At 37.2% G+C, this 18,126-nt stretch overlaps 1 non-coding gene across 1 annotated transcript; it reads right to left on the reverse strand.

Moving 5' to 3' along the window:
* Positions 1-240: 240 nt before the first annotated feature.
* LOC139894849 (small nucleolar RNA R71) lies at positions 241-347 on the reverse strand. The gene has a single exon (XR_011775329.1). It is a non-coding gene; the product is annotated as a small nucleolar RNA R71 (small nucleolar RNA).
* Positions 348-18,126: the final 17,779 nt, after the last annotated feature.

The raw sequence follows: 18,126 nt of genomic DNA on the forward strand, positions 1-18,126 counted from the left end.
CAATTTAGTGGTGCGCCGAAGGAAGATCCAAACGAACATCTTCGTACATTTAATAGGATCTGCACTCTATTTAAAATAAGAGAAGTGAAGGATGAACAGATATATCTCATGTTATTTCCCTAGACTTTAAAGGGAGAAGCCAAAGATTGGTTAGAATCGTTACCTGAAGGGGCGATTGATACATGGGATGTTTTAGTTGAAAAATTTCTTAAACAATTCTTTCTGGCATCTAAAGCCGTGAGACTTCAAGGAGAAATTGTTACGTTCACACAGAAACCAAATGAAACTTTATATGAAGCATGGACAAGATTTGGAAAGTTATTGAGAGGATGTCCGCAACATGGTTTAGACACTTGTCAAATAGTACAAATATTCTACCAAGGATGCGACATCACTACAAGAAAAGATATCGATATAGTAGCTGGTGGTTCCATTATGAAGAAAACCGCAACTGACGCTTACAAAATTATTGATAACACTGCTTCCCACTCACATGAGTGGCACCAAGAAAAAGATATCGTTAGATCATCTAAAGTAGCTAGAGCTGATTCTAGCCATGACTTCGATTCCATTTCCGCAAAGATAGATGCTGTTGAGAGACGAATGGAAAAGATAACTAAGGATATTCACTCAATAAGAATTAGTTGTGAGCAGTGTGGAGGACCACATTTGACAAAAGATTGTCTCAGTATTGAACTAACAATGGAACAAAGAGAGAATGTTTCATACATAAACCAAAGGCCTAGAAATAATTATCAGAATAATTATCAACCGCCAAGACCAATCTACAATCAAAACCAGAATTATAACCGAAATGTTCCATACAACAACCAACAAGGTCCTAGCAATCAACAAGTATCCAATAATACTTACAATCAGCAAAGACCTATTTTTCAAAATAAACCACCACAAACCGATGTTAAAAAGCCAAATTTAGAAGATATGATGTCGAAGCTAGTTGAATCTCAAACTCAATTTTTCACATCTCAGAAACAAACCAATGAACAAAATGCTCAAGCATTTAGAAATCAACAAGCTTCTATTCAAAATTTGGAACAAGAAGTAAGTAACCTAGCAAGGTTGATAGGTGAAAGAAAATCGGGAAGTCTACCTAGCGATACTAATGCTAACCCCCGGAATAAAAAAGCTAAAGCCATTACTACAAGAAGTGGTATTACACTTAAACCACATGAAATACCTGTAATTTCTGATGAAGCTATTCCTACTCCACAAGAACCATAACCTGAGCAAGATAAGGAAACAGAACCGGTAGTTGAAAAGATTAATGAAGATAACACAGTTAAGGCTAAACCTTATGTTAAACCATACCAACCACCACTTCCTTACCCAAGTAAAATGAGAAAAGAGAGACTTGAAGCCGAGCAATCCAAATTTTTGGATATGTTTAAACAAATAAATGTAAATCTTCCTTTCATTGATGTAATTTCAGGAATGCCTAGATATGCTAAATTTCTAAAAGATCTAATTACAAATAGAAAGAAAATGGAAGAACTCTTGGTTGTTACTATGAATGCTAATTGTTCTGCAGTGTTGTTGAATAAGATACCAGAAAAACTATCAGATCCAGGAAGGTTCACAATTCCATGTTTTCTGGGTAGTCTTAGTTCAATAGAAGCATTGGCAGACTTAGGTGCTAGTATAAATTTAATGCCGTATTCACTATACGCTAAACTAGAACTTAGAGAATTGAAACCAACACGAATAAGCATACAACTAGCCGATCGATCAGTAAAATATCCTAGAGGGATAATGGAAAACATGCTAGTTAAAGTTGGTACCTTAGTATTTCCAGTAGATTTTGTTATTCTGGACATGGAAGAAGATTCTCGAGTTCCTCTTATATTAGGAAGACCATTCTTAAATACGGCTAAAGCAATAATAGACGTGTTTGGTAAGAAACTGACCCTAAGTATAGAGGATGAGAGTGTTACCCTTTCTATTGATAGAGCAATGAAACAACCACAATCTGCAGATGATACATGTTATTATATTCAAACTATAGATTCACATGCAGAATTGTTAGAAGAATTTCCAGAATTACAAGGAACAGGAGAATGTTCTTTAGGAGAAGGAACTGAACCAATTGATGAAACTGAAATTTTATCTACACTTATGGCTAATGGATATGAACTAATAACAGAAGAAATTCAAATGCTAAAAGAGGAAGACAGATATCGATATAAATCATCGATAGAAGAACCACCGATATTAGAGTTAAAGCCACTTCTAAACCATTTGGAATATGCTTATTTACATGGTGAATCTGAATTACCTGTAATAATATCGTCTTCTCTTACTGAAAATGAAAAATTTCAACTCATTTCTGTGTTAAAAGCTCATAAACCAGCTATTGCTTGGAAGATTCATGATATTAAAGAAATAAGTCCTTCGTATTGTACACATAAAATCCTTATGGAAGAAGGTCATAAAATGTATGTGCAACGCCAATGAAGACTAAATCCTAATATGCAAGATGTTGTTAAGAAAGAAATAATTAAACTGCTTGATGCAGGTTTAATTTATCCAATTTCTGATAGTCCATGGGTAAGCCCAGTTCAATGCATGCCTAAGAAGGGCGGCATGACTGTCATCACAAATGAGAAAAATGAGCTTATTCCTACTAGGACTGTAACATGATGGCGTGTTTGTATTGATTATAGAAAATTAAATGATGCCACCAGAAAAGATTACTTTCCCTTACCTTTCATTGATCAAATGTTGGAAAGATTAGCCGGAAATAGTTACTATTGTTTTCTTGATGGTTTTTTCGGATATTTTCAAATTCCAATAGCACCCGAGGACCAAGAGAAAACCACATTCACGTGCCCTTATGGTACTTTTGCTTATAAACGTATGCCATTTGGACTTTGCAACGCCCCTGCAACCTTTCAAAGGTGCATGATGGCGATTTTTCACGACATGATAGAAGAATGCATGGAAGTTTTCATGGATGACTTTTCAGTCTTCGGTGATACATTTGAATCATGTCTAGTTAATTTTGAACGAATGCTTATTAGATGCGAACAATCAAATCTAGTACTTAATTGGGAGAAATGCCATTTCATGGTTAGAGAAGGCATCGTTCTCGGTCATAAAATTTTAAAGGAAGGAATTGAAGTGGATAGAGCTAAAGTAGATGTAATTGCTAAACTTCCACATTCCACCAATGTTAGAAGAATTAGGAGTTTTCTAGGGCATGCCGGTTTTTACCGACATTTTATAAAATTTTTTTATAAAATTGCCACTCCTATGAATAAACTCCTAGAAAAGGATGCTCCATTCATCTTTTCAGATGAATGCATCAAATCTTTTAATATTCTTAAAGAAAAACTCACTAATGCGCCGATCATGATAACTCCAAATTGGAATCTACCGTTTGAACTAATGTGTGATGCAAGTGATTTTGCAATGAGAGCCGTTTTAGGACAAAGGATTGAAAAACAATTTCAACCTATATATTATGCTAGTAAGACGTTACAAGGAGCACAAACAAATTACACAACTACTGAAAAAGAACTCCTTGCTATTGTCTTTGCTTTTGACAAATTTCGTTCATATCTCGTTCTAGCTAAAACGGTGGTCTATACCGACCATTCTGCTCTTAGATACCTATTTTCGAAACAAGATGCCAAACCAAGATTAATCCGTTGGATCTTACTCTTACAAGAGTTCGATATTGAAATCCGAGATAAAAAGGGAGCAGAAAATCTCGCCGCTGATCATCTTTCTCTTCTTGAAAATCCTGAATTAGAAGTTCTAAATGAATCGGCCATACAAGACAACTTTTCTGATGAATATCTATTGAAGATAGATTATAATGAAATTCCATGGTTTGCAGACTATGCAAACTACTTAGTATGTGGATTCCTTGAAAAAGGATTATCATACTAAAAATGAAAGAAATTCTTTAGTGATATTAAACACTATTTCTGGGAAGATCCACATTTGTTTAAAAGTTGTCCCGATAGATTAATACGCTGATGTGTATTCGGAGATGAAGCTAGTCAAATCTTAAACCATTGTCACACAGGACCAACAGGAGGGTATTATGGGCCTCAACTCACAGCAAGAAAAGTTTACGATGCTGGATTCTATTGGCCTACAATTTTCAAAGACGCACACCTTCTTTGCAAATCCTGTGATGCTTGTCAAAGGGCCGGAAAAATAAGTCAATGTGATGAAATGCCACAAAATGTCATTCAAGTATGTGAAGTATTTGACATTTGGGGTATTGACTTTATGAGTCCATTTTCAAAATCTCATAATAATCTCTACATTCTCGTTGCCATTGATTATGTATCTAAATGGGCGGAAGCACAAGCTCTCCCAACTAACGATGCACGAGTTGTAGTCAACTTTTTAAAACGCCTTTTTGCTAGGTTTGGAACACCGAAAGCTTTAATAAGTGATCGGGGTACTCATTTTTGTAATAATCAACTTGAGAAAGTTCTCAAAAGATATGGAGTAACTCATAAAATCTCCACTGCTTATCATCCACAGACAAGTGGACAAGTTGAAAATACCAACCGAGCTTTAAAACGTATTCTAGAGAAAACCGTAGGATCAAATCCGAAGGAATGATCCATAAAATTGGAGGATGCACTCTGGGCTTTTAGAACAGCCTACAAAACTCCAATTGGAACCACACCTTTTAGACTCGTTTACGGAAAAGCATGTCATCTTCCAATAGAAATTGAACACAAAGCATTTTGGGCTTTGAAGACATGTAATCTTGATTTACATGAAGCTGGAAGTCTACAGTTAACTCAATTAAATGAATTAGAAGAATTAAGACATGAAGCATATGAAAATTCGTTAATCTATAAAGAAAGAACGAAGAAATGGCATGATAAAAGAATCAGAAGTTCAAAAGAATTTAAAGAAGGAGACGGAGTTCTTCTTTTCAATTCACGATTCAAGCTATTTCCTGGAAAATTGAAATCAAGATGGTCTGGACCATTCATAGTCAAAAGAGTTTTCCCATACAGAACAATAGAGTTAATAAATTCAAATGGGATTGAATTTAAAGTTAATGGTCACAGAGTTAAACATTACATACATGGTCCGATTGAAGTTGACAATGAAGTCAATCATAATTTCACCACCCAAGAAAACCTTCAAAATGAAAACATAAATATATTATCAACAACATATGAAAAATAAAAATTGGAAAATAGGGAGGATTCAAATTGGAGTGATGAAGAAGAATTCTTATACAAACCTTCCATTCCAAGAAATGAAGAAAAATGTGAACAAGAAGTTCAAATAGAAGTGAAAGAACCAAGAAAAGAACACCCGAAAAAAGGTTTACAAACCAACTCGACTTACTAAAGTAGGAGACCCGGGCGAATTTATCATTTCTTGCTTGCTTAATGATGGTGCTGTATATAATGGACTCGCAGATTTAGGAGCAAGTGAAAATATTATGCCTCTTTCCTTATACAAAAGATTAGGCATCGGTAAAATAAAACCAACCAAAATAGGTGTTCAATCATTTGACCTAACCATTAAACACCCGGTTGGAATAGCAAATAATTTACTTGTTAACGTGGGAAGTTTGACCTTTGTTGCAAACTTCATAGTGATTAATATGGAGGAAAACCTTGATGTAAGAGAAGGTAGAATGACACTTAGGGATGGTGATAAATCGATCACCTTTGTGAACCGAAAGTTTAGATTTCCACCAACCAAAACTGTTAGACCAATAAAAATGCGTAAGTGTGGGGAAGATGAAAAAACACTTAATGATGATCCGATCACAAAGAACCCCGTTGATGATACGAAATTAGATGAACCCGTTTTTAATAGTTCAACAAAGAAACTTCGATGCTAGGATTAAGGGAAACTTTAAGTTATGTAACCGATTAGTATCCAATTTATCGCCAAAAGAAAAGGCAATGTTAGGTGAATTTGTGAAAGTTACAGAGGAAATCAACAATTGGCTTGAAGTAAAAGTCAAAGATATACAAGTTGTTGATGAACCAATTGACAATGAAGTTAATCACAAATTCGATACCATAGCTAACTATGTGTGGGGAGAATTGAATCTTTTTAGGGTAATATGTATTTCTGTTAGAGTTAGATATTCTGTTTTCGTGTAGTTCTCGAGAATGGAATCCGAATGGTCTTTCCCTAGCAGACCCTAAAGAACTAGTCTTCTTCCCCCATTCTGAATTTTTATTTTTTTAGGTTTTACGAGATGAAGAATTCCTGTGAACTAAACCATGGTCTAATGCTACACGCTTTGATTACTAAACGTAATAATGACACACTCCCGAGTGACCTGGTATCAATAATAAGAGCCAAATTGGACGGAGTAAGAAAAGAACTCAGAAACGATCATAATAAGTTACATTTTGGTAAAGGAAAATCAAAATCCGCAGCGAAAAGAAGAGTACGACACCTTGAAAGATGTCACAAATGCGGAAAATGGTCATACGAAGGAAAATGCTCGACGAATCAGACATATTCCAATACCGAGTTCGTTACTTTATGAAGAGAAGGACCGTTCATATGTTTCGAAGAAAAATCGTTGAATGCTCGAGGTTATGCCTATGTAGCTATGGAAAACCAATTAGTCCGACTATCTTATGAGTGGGCTAAAGCAGGTCACTGAGAATTCTATCTCACAGGTAAGTATGTACAGTTTTTATATTTATTTTATTGCTTTTAACCTTTTGATAATAAACGCTAAATTGTTCGCTATAAAGTATTAAATTGGTATTCAATAAAATTAGGTTTTGCGACCGAAATTATTGATATCATACAAAAATTTATTACATCACTGTGAAATTTACCGTTTATTCTTAAGGTATAAATATCTTTAATCAATCAACCCAAAATATTTCAAAAATTCGTCAGGAGTAAAACTAGGTAATATAGCCGAAATTACTTTACCGAAAAGAGGGGCGTATATTTTTGATAATATTTGATTGATTAAAGTGGGATAAAAGACCAAAAAGATTTTTAATTTTATTTTTACTTTGTTTTTAAAATTAATATATTAATATTAAATTATTATTGTAAACTTTTTAAAATCAATATATTTAAGTTTGTAAATATTTGAAAAATTAATATTTTTAATATAAGTTTGTATGTATAAAAACAAAAATATAATATAAATTTGGTATGAATTTTTAATAATATGAATTTTTAATTTTATGCATTTTAAATTTAAGTTTGGTGTGAATTTAAAAACAAAAATTTACTTTATTTCACTAAGTTAAAAAATTGATTTTTAAAATTCCTCGTGAGTTAAAAACTAGGTCGTTGAACCGAAATTGCTCTACCCGAGGGAGGGACGAGAACTTTTATTATCATTATTTTTAATCTTATTGAATTAAAGTATGCCAAAAATATTTAAAAAAACCCAAAAATCTTTGCTTTTAAAAACTGAGCTTTGAATTGACAAATTTTAAAATTTTGTCGAGGGACGGACTAGGACAACGATCCTAAACGCCCTCATCCTAAAAAGAAACAAAATTTTAATTTTTAATTATTTATATGTTTTATTAGTAAAGGTTTCATTTAAAAAAAAAAGGTACTGTACCCGGACCCCATGCGATCGCATGGGATTTGGCCTTCAGAGCCATGCGATCGCATTGAGCTGGATATCAGGCCAGAAACAAATAGCATCTAGCAATCTGTTCTTCACACCACCACACACACAAACACCCGAAAATACTCCAAAATCATCTCTAAAATTCGCAAATTTTCACCGTAATTCGTCAAATTTCTTACTCTAATCATGCCTAGGTTCGAATTCTTCAACAAAAAGGTAAAAATTACACCCCTAAACTCTTAAATTTCCTAATTTTTGTGATAATTACCAATATTTTACCTAATTTGATTTTGTTAAATTTCTAGTGTAATTAGAGTTAAATTGTTAGTACATTATGCATGTATAACCTAGATTGATGCTATTTAACATGATTTGAAGCCAAAAACTTCAAAATTTTTAGAAATCTAGGGTTTGTGTTCTTGAGCAATTTGGGGCTTTTTGATATAAACAGGTTATGGCCAATTTTTGTCATGTATTATTGCTAAATTAAGTAATTTAACATGTTTAGGTAGCTAAATGATTCAAACTTTGATACTAAACATGATTTTTGAGAATTAAAGTGGACTTTTAGGTCCAAAATTCATGAACTTGATTAAATTGATGTAAATGCCATTTGAGACTTGTTTAATTGCTAGTAATGACTATTTTGACATGTTATTTGAGTTAAATGCTTATGAACTTTGTATACATTTTCATATATGCTTATTTGAAAGAGTGTAGAATTGATAAAATTGTGAAAATGAGCATAAGTTTAATTTTGATTAAACATGTCATTATGATTGTTTTAAGTTGTTATCTTGCTAACACTAATGCATATTTGGATGCACAAATATTTTGTTTAATGTGTTTTGCAGAAATATACTGAAACTGGAGGAGCATCATCATCATCTAGACAACCACAACCGGAACCTGAGCCAGAATTGCAATACGAGCCAGAACCCGAACAAGAACCACAACAGGAACCACAACAACAGCCTGATCAACACGTACCTTATTATGATCCGCTACAACTTGTTAATGCCTTCATAGTATTTTCGATGCATCCGCCGTAGAATACCCAACGATTCCTGAACACACGTTGCATCCTAATCTGAGATTCGATAGAAGCTGGAGAGATTACCCAACATATCAAAGTAACAAATTCAAACTGATACCGAAAAATGTAGAAATGCCAAGGGTAATCGATTGGGATCCTTTAGAAAGGGTCCAACTAGCTAACTCAGTTAGGGAGCATCTGATCCAATGGTATGGCAGTTCTTCTTTTATCGATTGGGAACATCTATTCACCATTCGTAGGCCTGTATATAAGGAATGTTGTGTTGAGCTCATGCGTACTATAGCGTTAAATGTAGATGTAGATAGATTAGATGATAGAAGTTTTCTTAGATTAATACTTAGCCGTAGGATGTACAGGATGTCCATGCTGGACATGGCCAGGGCTTTACAGATATATACTCCTGGTGAATTACTACTACCCAATTGTATGAATTTGATTTATCGTGGTGAAAGGGTAGATAGGAATTTTAACGCGAACGCCGTCTGGATGCGTATGTTAAACTATAATGTTTTTACGCTGGGAGGAAAACACTCCTACTTACATATTAACAAAGTCGAACTTCGTATAATTCATAGATTTCTAGCTAACTCGATTACACAGAGAGGTCACAACAAGGAGAAAATGATTTATTTCACCTAAAGTGTATTCGAGACCCAAGAAGCTTTGTTAGTATCCCCTACTGTGTTGGTTTTTATTTGTCTAAGATGGTGGAAGGAATACAGGAAGGGGAAATAATAGGAGGAGGTATTTTTGTTACTCTCATTGGAGAGTATTTGGGTGTAGATAGGGACCAAGGGGGTCCACTTTTGGAATGTAGGGAACAGGTTGAGCCTTTAGGATTGTGAAACAACCCAACCCGTATTCCATACGATAAATTTTTTTTTATACACATTTACGTGCCAATTAAATATGCAAACCATTCCACAAGTTCCATTTAAACGTACAACAATTTAAATGTTTACAAAAGGCACGGAGGCCATTAATTAAGTTTAATACAAGTTTGGCCTACTACAATGATAGTTTATAATCCAAACGACACTCGAGCATGGTTTGGGGCTAAACTACCCAAAACGTTAGGCCACTTCAAAAGCTATCCCAAAAGCACCCCCTGTCAACACAAACGTGAGAAAACTAATCCAACCGTATGCCCTTACCCTTGTCCAAGCTGGAACCTATAAAATGGTAAACAACGAGAGGGTAAGCAATGCTTAGTGAGTGCAACAATTATACATACATATATATAACCTATCCATTTGCAATCATAATACCAAATACCTCATACGAACTTGTAACTCAAATAGCATGTCAACATACCCGTAACACTAACAAGTCGTACATTATCACACCACTTCATTAGCATATACTCAACTCAATATATATTATATGCTAAACAAAACAACAATCTCAATATGGTTAACCAATAATGCTATGGTGCTACCGGCTCATGGTTCACACCATACGCTTTTGAGTCATACTCGTTTATAGTGCTATCGGCTCGTGGTTCACACTCGATGCTACCGGCTCGTGGTTCACATCTTGTTTTATAGTGCTACCTGCTCGTGGTTCACACTCGATGCTACCGGCTCGTGGTTCACATCGTATCCCACACATGTTATGGCACTACCGGCTCGGTGGTTCATACCATAACATTCACAAATAAATACGCTATATACACATACGTATAATTACTCCACTTACCTTAACACTTCGGTGATGATTTAATTGCTTCCGTATACTTCGAACAAAGTACCTAATACATAGGTACACATTCAATACACAACTAATGGCATTTACCACATTACTTACTCTCGAGCATTAATAACCCATTAGCATTTATTAGCTCACTTACACCCAACACCGCCCATAAATGGCCAAGACTCATGTTAAATCACTAAAGCTAGTGATTTAAAGTCTATTAACATTAACTAGCACAACCTAGGGTAATTCATACCCATTTCACCCAAACTAGGTCAACATTACCCATTTTGACTCATTTTAACACTTTGACTCACAAACTAGTCATACTTAGTTCATTAACTATTTTCATCATCATTAACAAGTGTATTAGTGACAAAGAACCCATTTAACACTTTCAACTTCAAATCTTAAGTCCAAACCCTAGATTATAGTTACTTAGGGTTTCCTTTCATCAACACAACCCAAGTTCACCCATTGTAACCCCAAATGGGTCACATAAGTTCCAAATGAACCAAAACCCTAGCATAACTAATTAAAACTCGAAACGTAGAGTTAGAACTTATCAAGACTATCTTCTTGTAGCTAACAACAAGGAGAACAACTTTAATTCTTGCTCCTAGGTTTGATTCACAAATCTTCACCTTCAAATCTCAAGATTAAACTAAGTGGGTTTTGTGTTTTGGGAGAGAAATTGGAAAGAAAAGAGAAAAGAAAATGAAATAAATGGATAAGTGGCTGTGATTTAATGCTCCAATCTGATCTACAAGTCAAATTACCAAATTGCCCCTTAAAATCTCTTAAAATGAGCTAAGTCCGGAATCTGTCCAGCAGAAATGTTGGGGCGCGACCAAATTCTTGCGGCGCGGCGTATAAAAGGAAAACAGACCCTTATTAACTCAACTTCTGATCCAGATTTCCTTTATTTGTCGCGTCGCGGCCCAGATCGCCGCGGCGCGGCATTAGCCTAAGCCTGAACAGTTTGACAACCTAAAACACATTTTGATTTCATTTGATTCGTACACCTAAATCCCGCTTCCTACATTCACCTAACCTTCAACAAAAATCTCACAAGACTTAACGCTATCAAAGCCCATGTATAAACTTGTATGCGCACACATTATCAAGTATATATATATATATATATATATATATATATATATATATATATATATATATATATATATATATATATATATACACATATATCTATACAATTACGCATAATCTAGCGAGTTACAAACGTACAAATGATTAAGTATGTACCTTTCAATATGTGCGGGAAAAACGGGATGTTACAACTCTCCCCCACTTGAATCAGAGCGCGTCCTCGTGATCCAAGCCGCATGACAAGAGGGAAGATAAACCAACACAAACTCTTCGGGCTCCCAAGTAAACTCGGAACCCTTACTACGACGCCATTAAACTTTAAAAGTCCTAACCTCTTTATGTCTCAAACTTTTGACCTTCTCATCAAGTATGACAATCGGTTCCTCGATATACTCTAACTTATTATTTAGTTCAATCTCGTCTAATGGCACCCAAGATGAATCATCCGCAAGACACTTACGGAGATGGGAAACATGAAAGGTATTATGGATCCCCGCAAGCTCTTTGGGTAATTCCAAACGATAAGCGACTTCACCAACACGAGCTACAACTTTAAATGGTCCAATAAACCGAGGAGCTAAATTTCCTCATTTTTGAAATCGAATAATACCTTTCCATGGCAATACCTTAAGCATCACAATGTCACCTTCTTGAAACTCAATCGTTCGTCTACGCTTGTCGGCATATGACTTTTGCCTATCTTGAGCCTTTTTCAAATGCTCCCGAATCATATCAATTTTGCTATTCGTCTCTAAGACCAAATCGGTACTCCCGATTTCCTTTTGTCCCACTTCACCCCAACAAATCGGGGTTCGACACCTACGCCCATACAACATCTCATAAGGTGGCATCCCGATACTAGTATGATAACTATTATTGTACGAGAATTCCACCAAAGGCAAGTGCTCGTCCCAACTACCACCAAAATCGATAATACATGCCCGTAACATATCCTCCAAAGTTTAATTCGTACGTTCGGTTTGACCATTCGTTTGAGGATGATACGCCGTGCTCAACTTCAATTGCGAACCCATATCTTCATGAAACTTTTCCCAAAACCGAGATGTAAAACGAGTATCTCGATCCGAAATAATAGATATAGGAACACCGTGTCGAGAGATGACTTCCTTGATAAACAACTTAGCCAAGGTCTCCAACGATATCGCTTCCTTAATGGGAAGAAACAAAGCACTCTTTGTCAGTCGATCAACTATAACCCAAATTGAATCAAACTGGGTTCTCGCCGTTTTAGGTAACTTTGTGATGAAATCCATGGTAATGTGCTCCCATTTCCATTTCGGGATTTCTAACGGTTGTAACTTACCATACGGCTTTTGGTGCTCGGCCTTAACTTGCAAACACGTGACGCATAGTACAACATACTTCACAACATCACGTTTCATGCCCGGCCACCAATAATCTTTCCTTAAATCAAGATACATTTTCGTCGCGCCCGGGTGAATGGAATACTTTGACTTATGTGCTTCATCAAGTAGCACTTGTCGATAATCACCCATCTTAGGCACCCACACTCTTCCTTGAAAAGACAACAAACCATGCGAACCCATTGTAATGAATTCCGATTGCTCCACAATTCGTTCCGCATGCTTGTTGTGAACGTATGCCTCTATTTGAATCACACCAAGTTTTTCAAGAAAATCGTTAGTAATAATCATACGTAACAATCCCAATCGTAACACCGGGTGATGACTCTTTCGACTTAACGCATCCGCGACCACATTTGCCTTGCCCGGATGATAAAGTATTTCACAATCATAATCTTTCACCACATTCATCCACCTACGTTGACGATAATTCAAGTCTCGTTGATTAAAGAGATGTTTCAAACTCTTATGATCCGAATAAATCGTACTCTTGACACCATATAAGTAATGGTGCCAAATTTTCAACGCATGCACAACCGCCGCCAACTCAAGATCATGAGTCGGATATCTCGTCTCGTGTTCTTTTAATTGTCGAGAGGCATAAGCGATGACTTTACCTCTTTGCATTAGAACACACCCGAGTCCATTTAACGAGGCATCACAATAAACCGTCATGTCTTCCACCCCTTCTGGAAAAACTAACACCGGAGCTTGACATAACTTCTCCTTTAACAATTGAAAAGCAATTTATTGCTCGTTCTCCCAAACAAACCTCACGTTCTTCCTCGTCAATTTCATCAATGAAGAAGCGATCTTAGAAAAGTCTTGGATAAACCAACGATAATAACCGGCCAATCCGAGATAATTTCGGACCTCCGTAGGCGTAGTCGGTTGTCTCCAACTCTTCACCGTCTCTATCTTCCCCGGATCTACTTGAATGCCGCCTTTGTTCACAATGTGACCAAGGAATTGAACCTCCCTTAGCCAAAATTCACATTTGGAGAACTTAGCATACAACTTCTCCTTCCGTAACATCCTCAATACTTCACGCAAATGATGTTCATGTTCGTTCATACTCTTCGAGTAGACTAGTATGTCGTCAATGACCACAATCACCGACTTGTCCAACATGGGCTGGCACACCCGGTTCATAAGATCCATGAATGCTGCTGGTGCATTCGTAAGACCAAAAGGCATTACCACGAACTCAAAATGCCCATAACGCGTCCGAAAAGACGTTTTCTCGATATCTTTCTCACGGACCCGCATTTGGTGATAGCCGGACCGTAGGTCGATCTTAGAGAAATACGTCGCACCTTAAAGTTGGTCAAATAAATCGTCAATCCGAGGTAATGGATAACGATTCTTGATCGTCACTTTATTCAACTCCCGGTAATCGATGCACATCTGCATACTACCATCCTTCTTTTTCACGAATAAAAGCGGAGCTCCCCATGGCGAAGCACTCGGTCGAATAAAACCCTTCTCAAGCAAATCTTGGGTTTGATTTAACAACTCTTGCATTTCCGTCGGTGCTAAACGATAAGGAGTTTTATCAATGGGAGTAGCTCCCGGAACCAACTCAATGCGAAATTCAACTTGTCTTTCTGCCGGAACACCCGGTAACTCATCCGGAAAAACGTCTTCGAATTCACTAACCACCGGAATTTCACGAATAGGTGGTGGCTCGTCACGAGTATCAACAACATGGTCAAGAAAATCCATGCCACCACTAACAAGAAAACGACGTGCCCGCGCAAAAGAACATATCGGCACAAGTCTTCTTCGCTTATCGCCATGAATAATTAGCTCTCCCCCACTTGGGGTTTTCACACGAATAGATTTTTCATGGAATACAATATCGGCTGTATTATGATCGAGCTAATCCATACCAACAACGATATCAAAATCTCCCAAAGTCATCGGGATAAGATCAATCTTAAAGTTTCCGGCACCAAAAACAACATCACAATTATTACACACATCAACCACTAACACCGTCTTGCCGTCCACTATTTCTAATTCTACTGGACGACTCAACTTAGCTAATGGTTTATTAAGTTTAGGCACAAATTTTGGTGACACGAACGACAAGTTAGCACCACTATCAAAAAGTATCCTTGCCGGATTAGAATTAACCATGAAAGTACCTGAGACTACTTCGTTTGATTGTTTGGCTTCGTCATTGGTCATAAAATAGTTGCGACCCCTAGAAATACCCGCCGCCTTCTCTAACTTCTTTGCATGATCATTATTCAAATCGGGGCATTCCGGCCTTTTGTGCCCCTCTTTAACACAATTAAAGCAAGTGACTTTGGTCGACGCCTTGGTGCAATCATGGGCCATGTGTCCCCTTTGATTACAATTATAACACGTGGGCCCGAAACCCCCGGAAGCACCCTTCTTCACACTATTAACTCTTTCGGAGCCTTTCTAGTTCTTTTTATTGGAAAAGTTCGAATGACTCGAACCTTCAAACTTTCTTTTAGAAAAAGTGAAATCGCTTTTCCTTGGAACCTCTGGCTCAAAACCCCGAGCCAACTCAAACAACTCCTCAAAAGACTTAGCCATACCCCGACTAATCTTACCCTTCAACTCATCATTTAAAGTACGGTAGAAATCTTTCATTAATTTGTGATCGTCCCCAACATACTCCGGGCAAAAGCGAGTCTTTGCCAAGAAGGTAGACTTGAGAGTAACCAAGTCCATTGAACCTTGTTGAAAATGATGCAACTCGTCCCGAATTTTATCAAGGTCGGAAGAAGTTCGGTATTCTTGGAAAAATTCCTTCTTAAACTCCTCCCATGTCATGCTCATGCATTGCTCTTCGCCATATAAATTGATTTTATCGTCCCACCACAACTTGCCTTCTTCACGTAACATGCTAGACCCATACCTCGTCTTCTTCTCGGGAGGACACTCCGCGATACGGAACGCCCCCTCGATAACGGAAATCCAACAAGTGCTTTTCAATGGATCCCTTACCCCATTAAACATCGGAGGTTGAGTATCCTTGAAATTTTTATAGTGGAAGTCCCGTCTTCCTTCACCTCCTTCACCACGAGGATAAATGTTTCTAGCTTCAAGAGCCTCATCGACAGTGGCCTTCATTCGTTCATTAATTAAATCGGTTATTTGCTCGTCAACCGATTCCTTGAAAACCTTTCTCATGCTAACAAGAAAATCCTCCTTGTAGTTCTTCAAGATGGCCTCAACTTTGGCCGTGAAATCGGGGTCCTCGCTTGTACCACCGATATCATTATCGTGTCCGTTTCTTATCTTCATTCTATAAAACGGAAAGGGTTAAACCATGAATAAAAGGCATAACACGTAAGTATATACATACGTACCACACTACCCCATCTTGCTCAACAATCGTCGTACATTACTCGTTTGACACGATTTGCACCCGTAACAACGGTAGCTAATCGTTGTTACGCGAGCATGTCGCATTAACTTGCTAGTACAACGTCCGTCTTGCTTTATGATTACTAAACACAACACAAAACAATTAGCACAAGGTTAGTTTACATAAACCAAAGCACTAACAATTCCCGATTAGACCCAAAGTCCTACAAGTCCCGCATAAAGTGCTCACACAATAAAGCCCAAGTCTTGGCACCTATCTCAAGTCGCCTAAATCCCTTAGACCATGCTCTGATACCACTTGAAACAACCCAACCCGTATTCCATACGATAAATTTTTTTTATACACATTTACGCGCCAATTAAATATGCAAACCATTCCACAAGTTCCATTTAAACGTACAACAATTTAAAAGTTTACAAAAGGCACGAAGGCCATTAATTAAGTTTAATACAAGTTTGACCTACTACAATGATAGTTTATAATCCAAACGACACTCGAGCATGGTTTGGGGCTAAACTACCCAAAACGTTAGGCCACTTCAAAAGCTATCCCAAAAGCACCCCCTGTCAACACAAACGGGAGACAACTAATCCAACCGTATGCCCTTACCCTTGTCCAAGCTGGAACCTATAAAATGGTAAACAACGAGAGGGTAAGCAATGCTTAGTGAGTGCAACAATTATACATACATATATATAACCTATCCATTTGCAATCACAATACCAAATACCTCATACGAACTTGTAACTCAAATAGCATGTCAACATACCCGTAACACTAACAAGTCGTACATTATCACACCACTTCATTAGCATATACTCAACTCAATATATATTATATGCTAAACAAAACAACAATCTCAATATGGTTAACCAATAACGCTATGGTGCTACAATTGGAAAGAAAAGAGAAAAGAAAATGAAATAAATGGATAAGTGGCTGTGATTTAATGCTCCAATCTGATCTACAAGTCAAATTACCAAATTGCCCCTTAAAATCTCTTAAAATGAGCTAAGTCTAGAATCTGTCCAGTAGAAATGCCGCGGCGCGACCAAATTCTCGCGGCGCGGCGTATAAAAGGAAAACAGACCCTTCTTAACTCAACTTCTGATCCAGATTTCCTTTGTTTGTCGCGTCGCGGCCCAGATCACCGCAGCGCGGCATTAGCCTAAGCCTGAACAGTTTGACAACCTAAAACACATTTTGATTTCATTTGATTCGTACACCTAAATCCCGCTTCCTACATTCGCCTAACCTTCAACAAAAATCTCACAAGACTTAACACTATAAAAGCCCATGTATAAACTTGTATGCGCACACATTATCAAGTATATATATATATTATCAAGTATATATATATATATATATATATATATATATATATATACACATATATCTATATAATTACGCATAATCTAGCGAGTTACAAACGTACAAATGATTAAGTATGTACCTTTCAATATGTGCGGGAAAAACGGGATGTTACAGATTGAAGGTCTATCAGGGTGCTAAGGTATTAAAGAGCAGACGAAACCAGGCAGTACCCTATGAAGGTAGTCATCCACAGGTAGAGAGAGGATCAGATGAGGAAATGGAGGAAGCGGATGACATTAGGGATGTCATTAGGGAGGCTATGACTGACGTCTACCAACGTGTAGATGAGGTAGATATGACAAACGAGGAGAGATTTAGTCGGATGGAGCAGTGGCAAGCCCGGAATGATTACGAGCATTCCAGGCAATGATAGAATGATAGATGGGACTATCATCATCATCAGATCATGAGCCGGCTGTCACCTCGGGATCATTACGTACCAACCTGACCCGCTTACTATCCTCCACACCAGCCCGAGATGAGACCACCATATACTCTCTACGACCCTAACCAGGCCTACCAGTACACCTATCACCAACCATGGAACCCGGAC

This window comes from Rutidosis leptorrhynchoides, chromosome 2, assembly GCF_046630445.1.
Source record: "Rutidosis leptorrhynchoides isolate AG116_Rl617_1_P2 chromosome 2, CSIRO_AGI_Rlap_v1, whole genome shotgun sequence".
NCBI classification, from domain to species: Eukaryota; Viridiplantae; Streptophyta; class Magnoliopsida; order Asterales; family Asteraceae; genus Rutidosis; species Rutidosis leptorrhynchoides.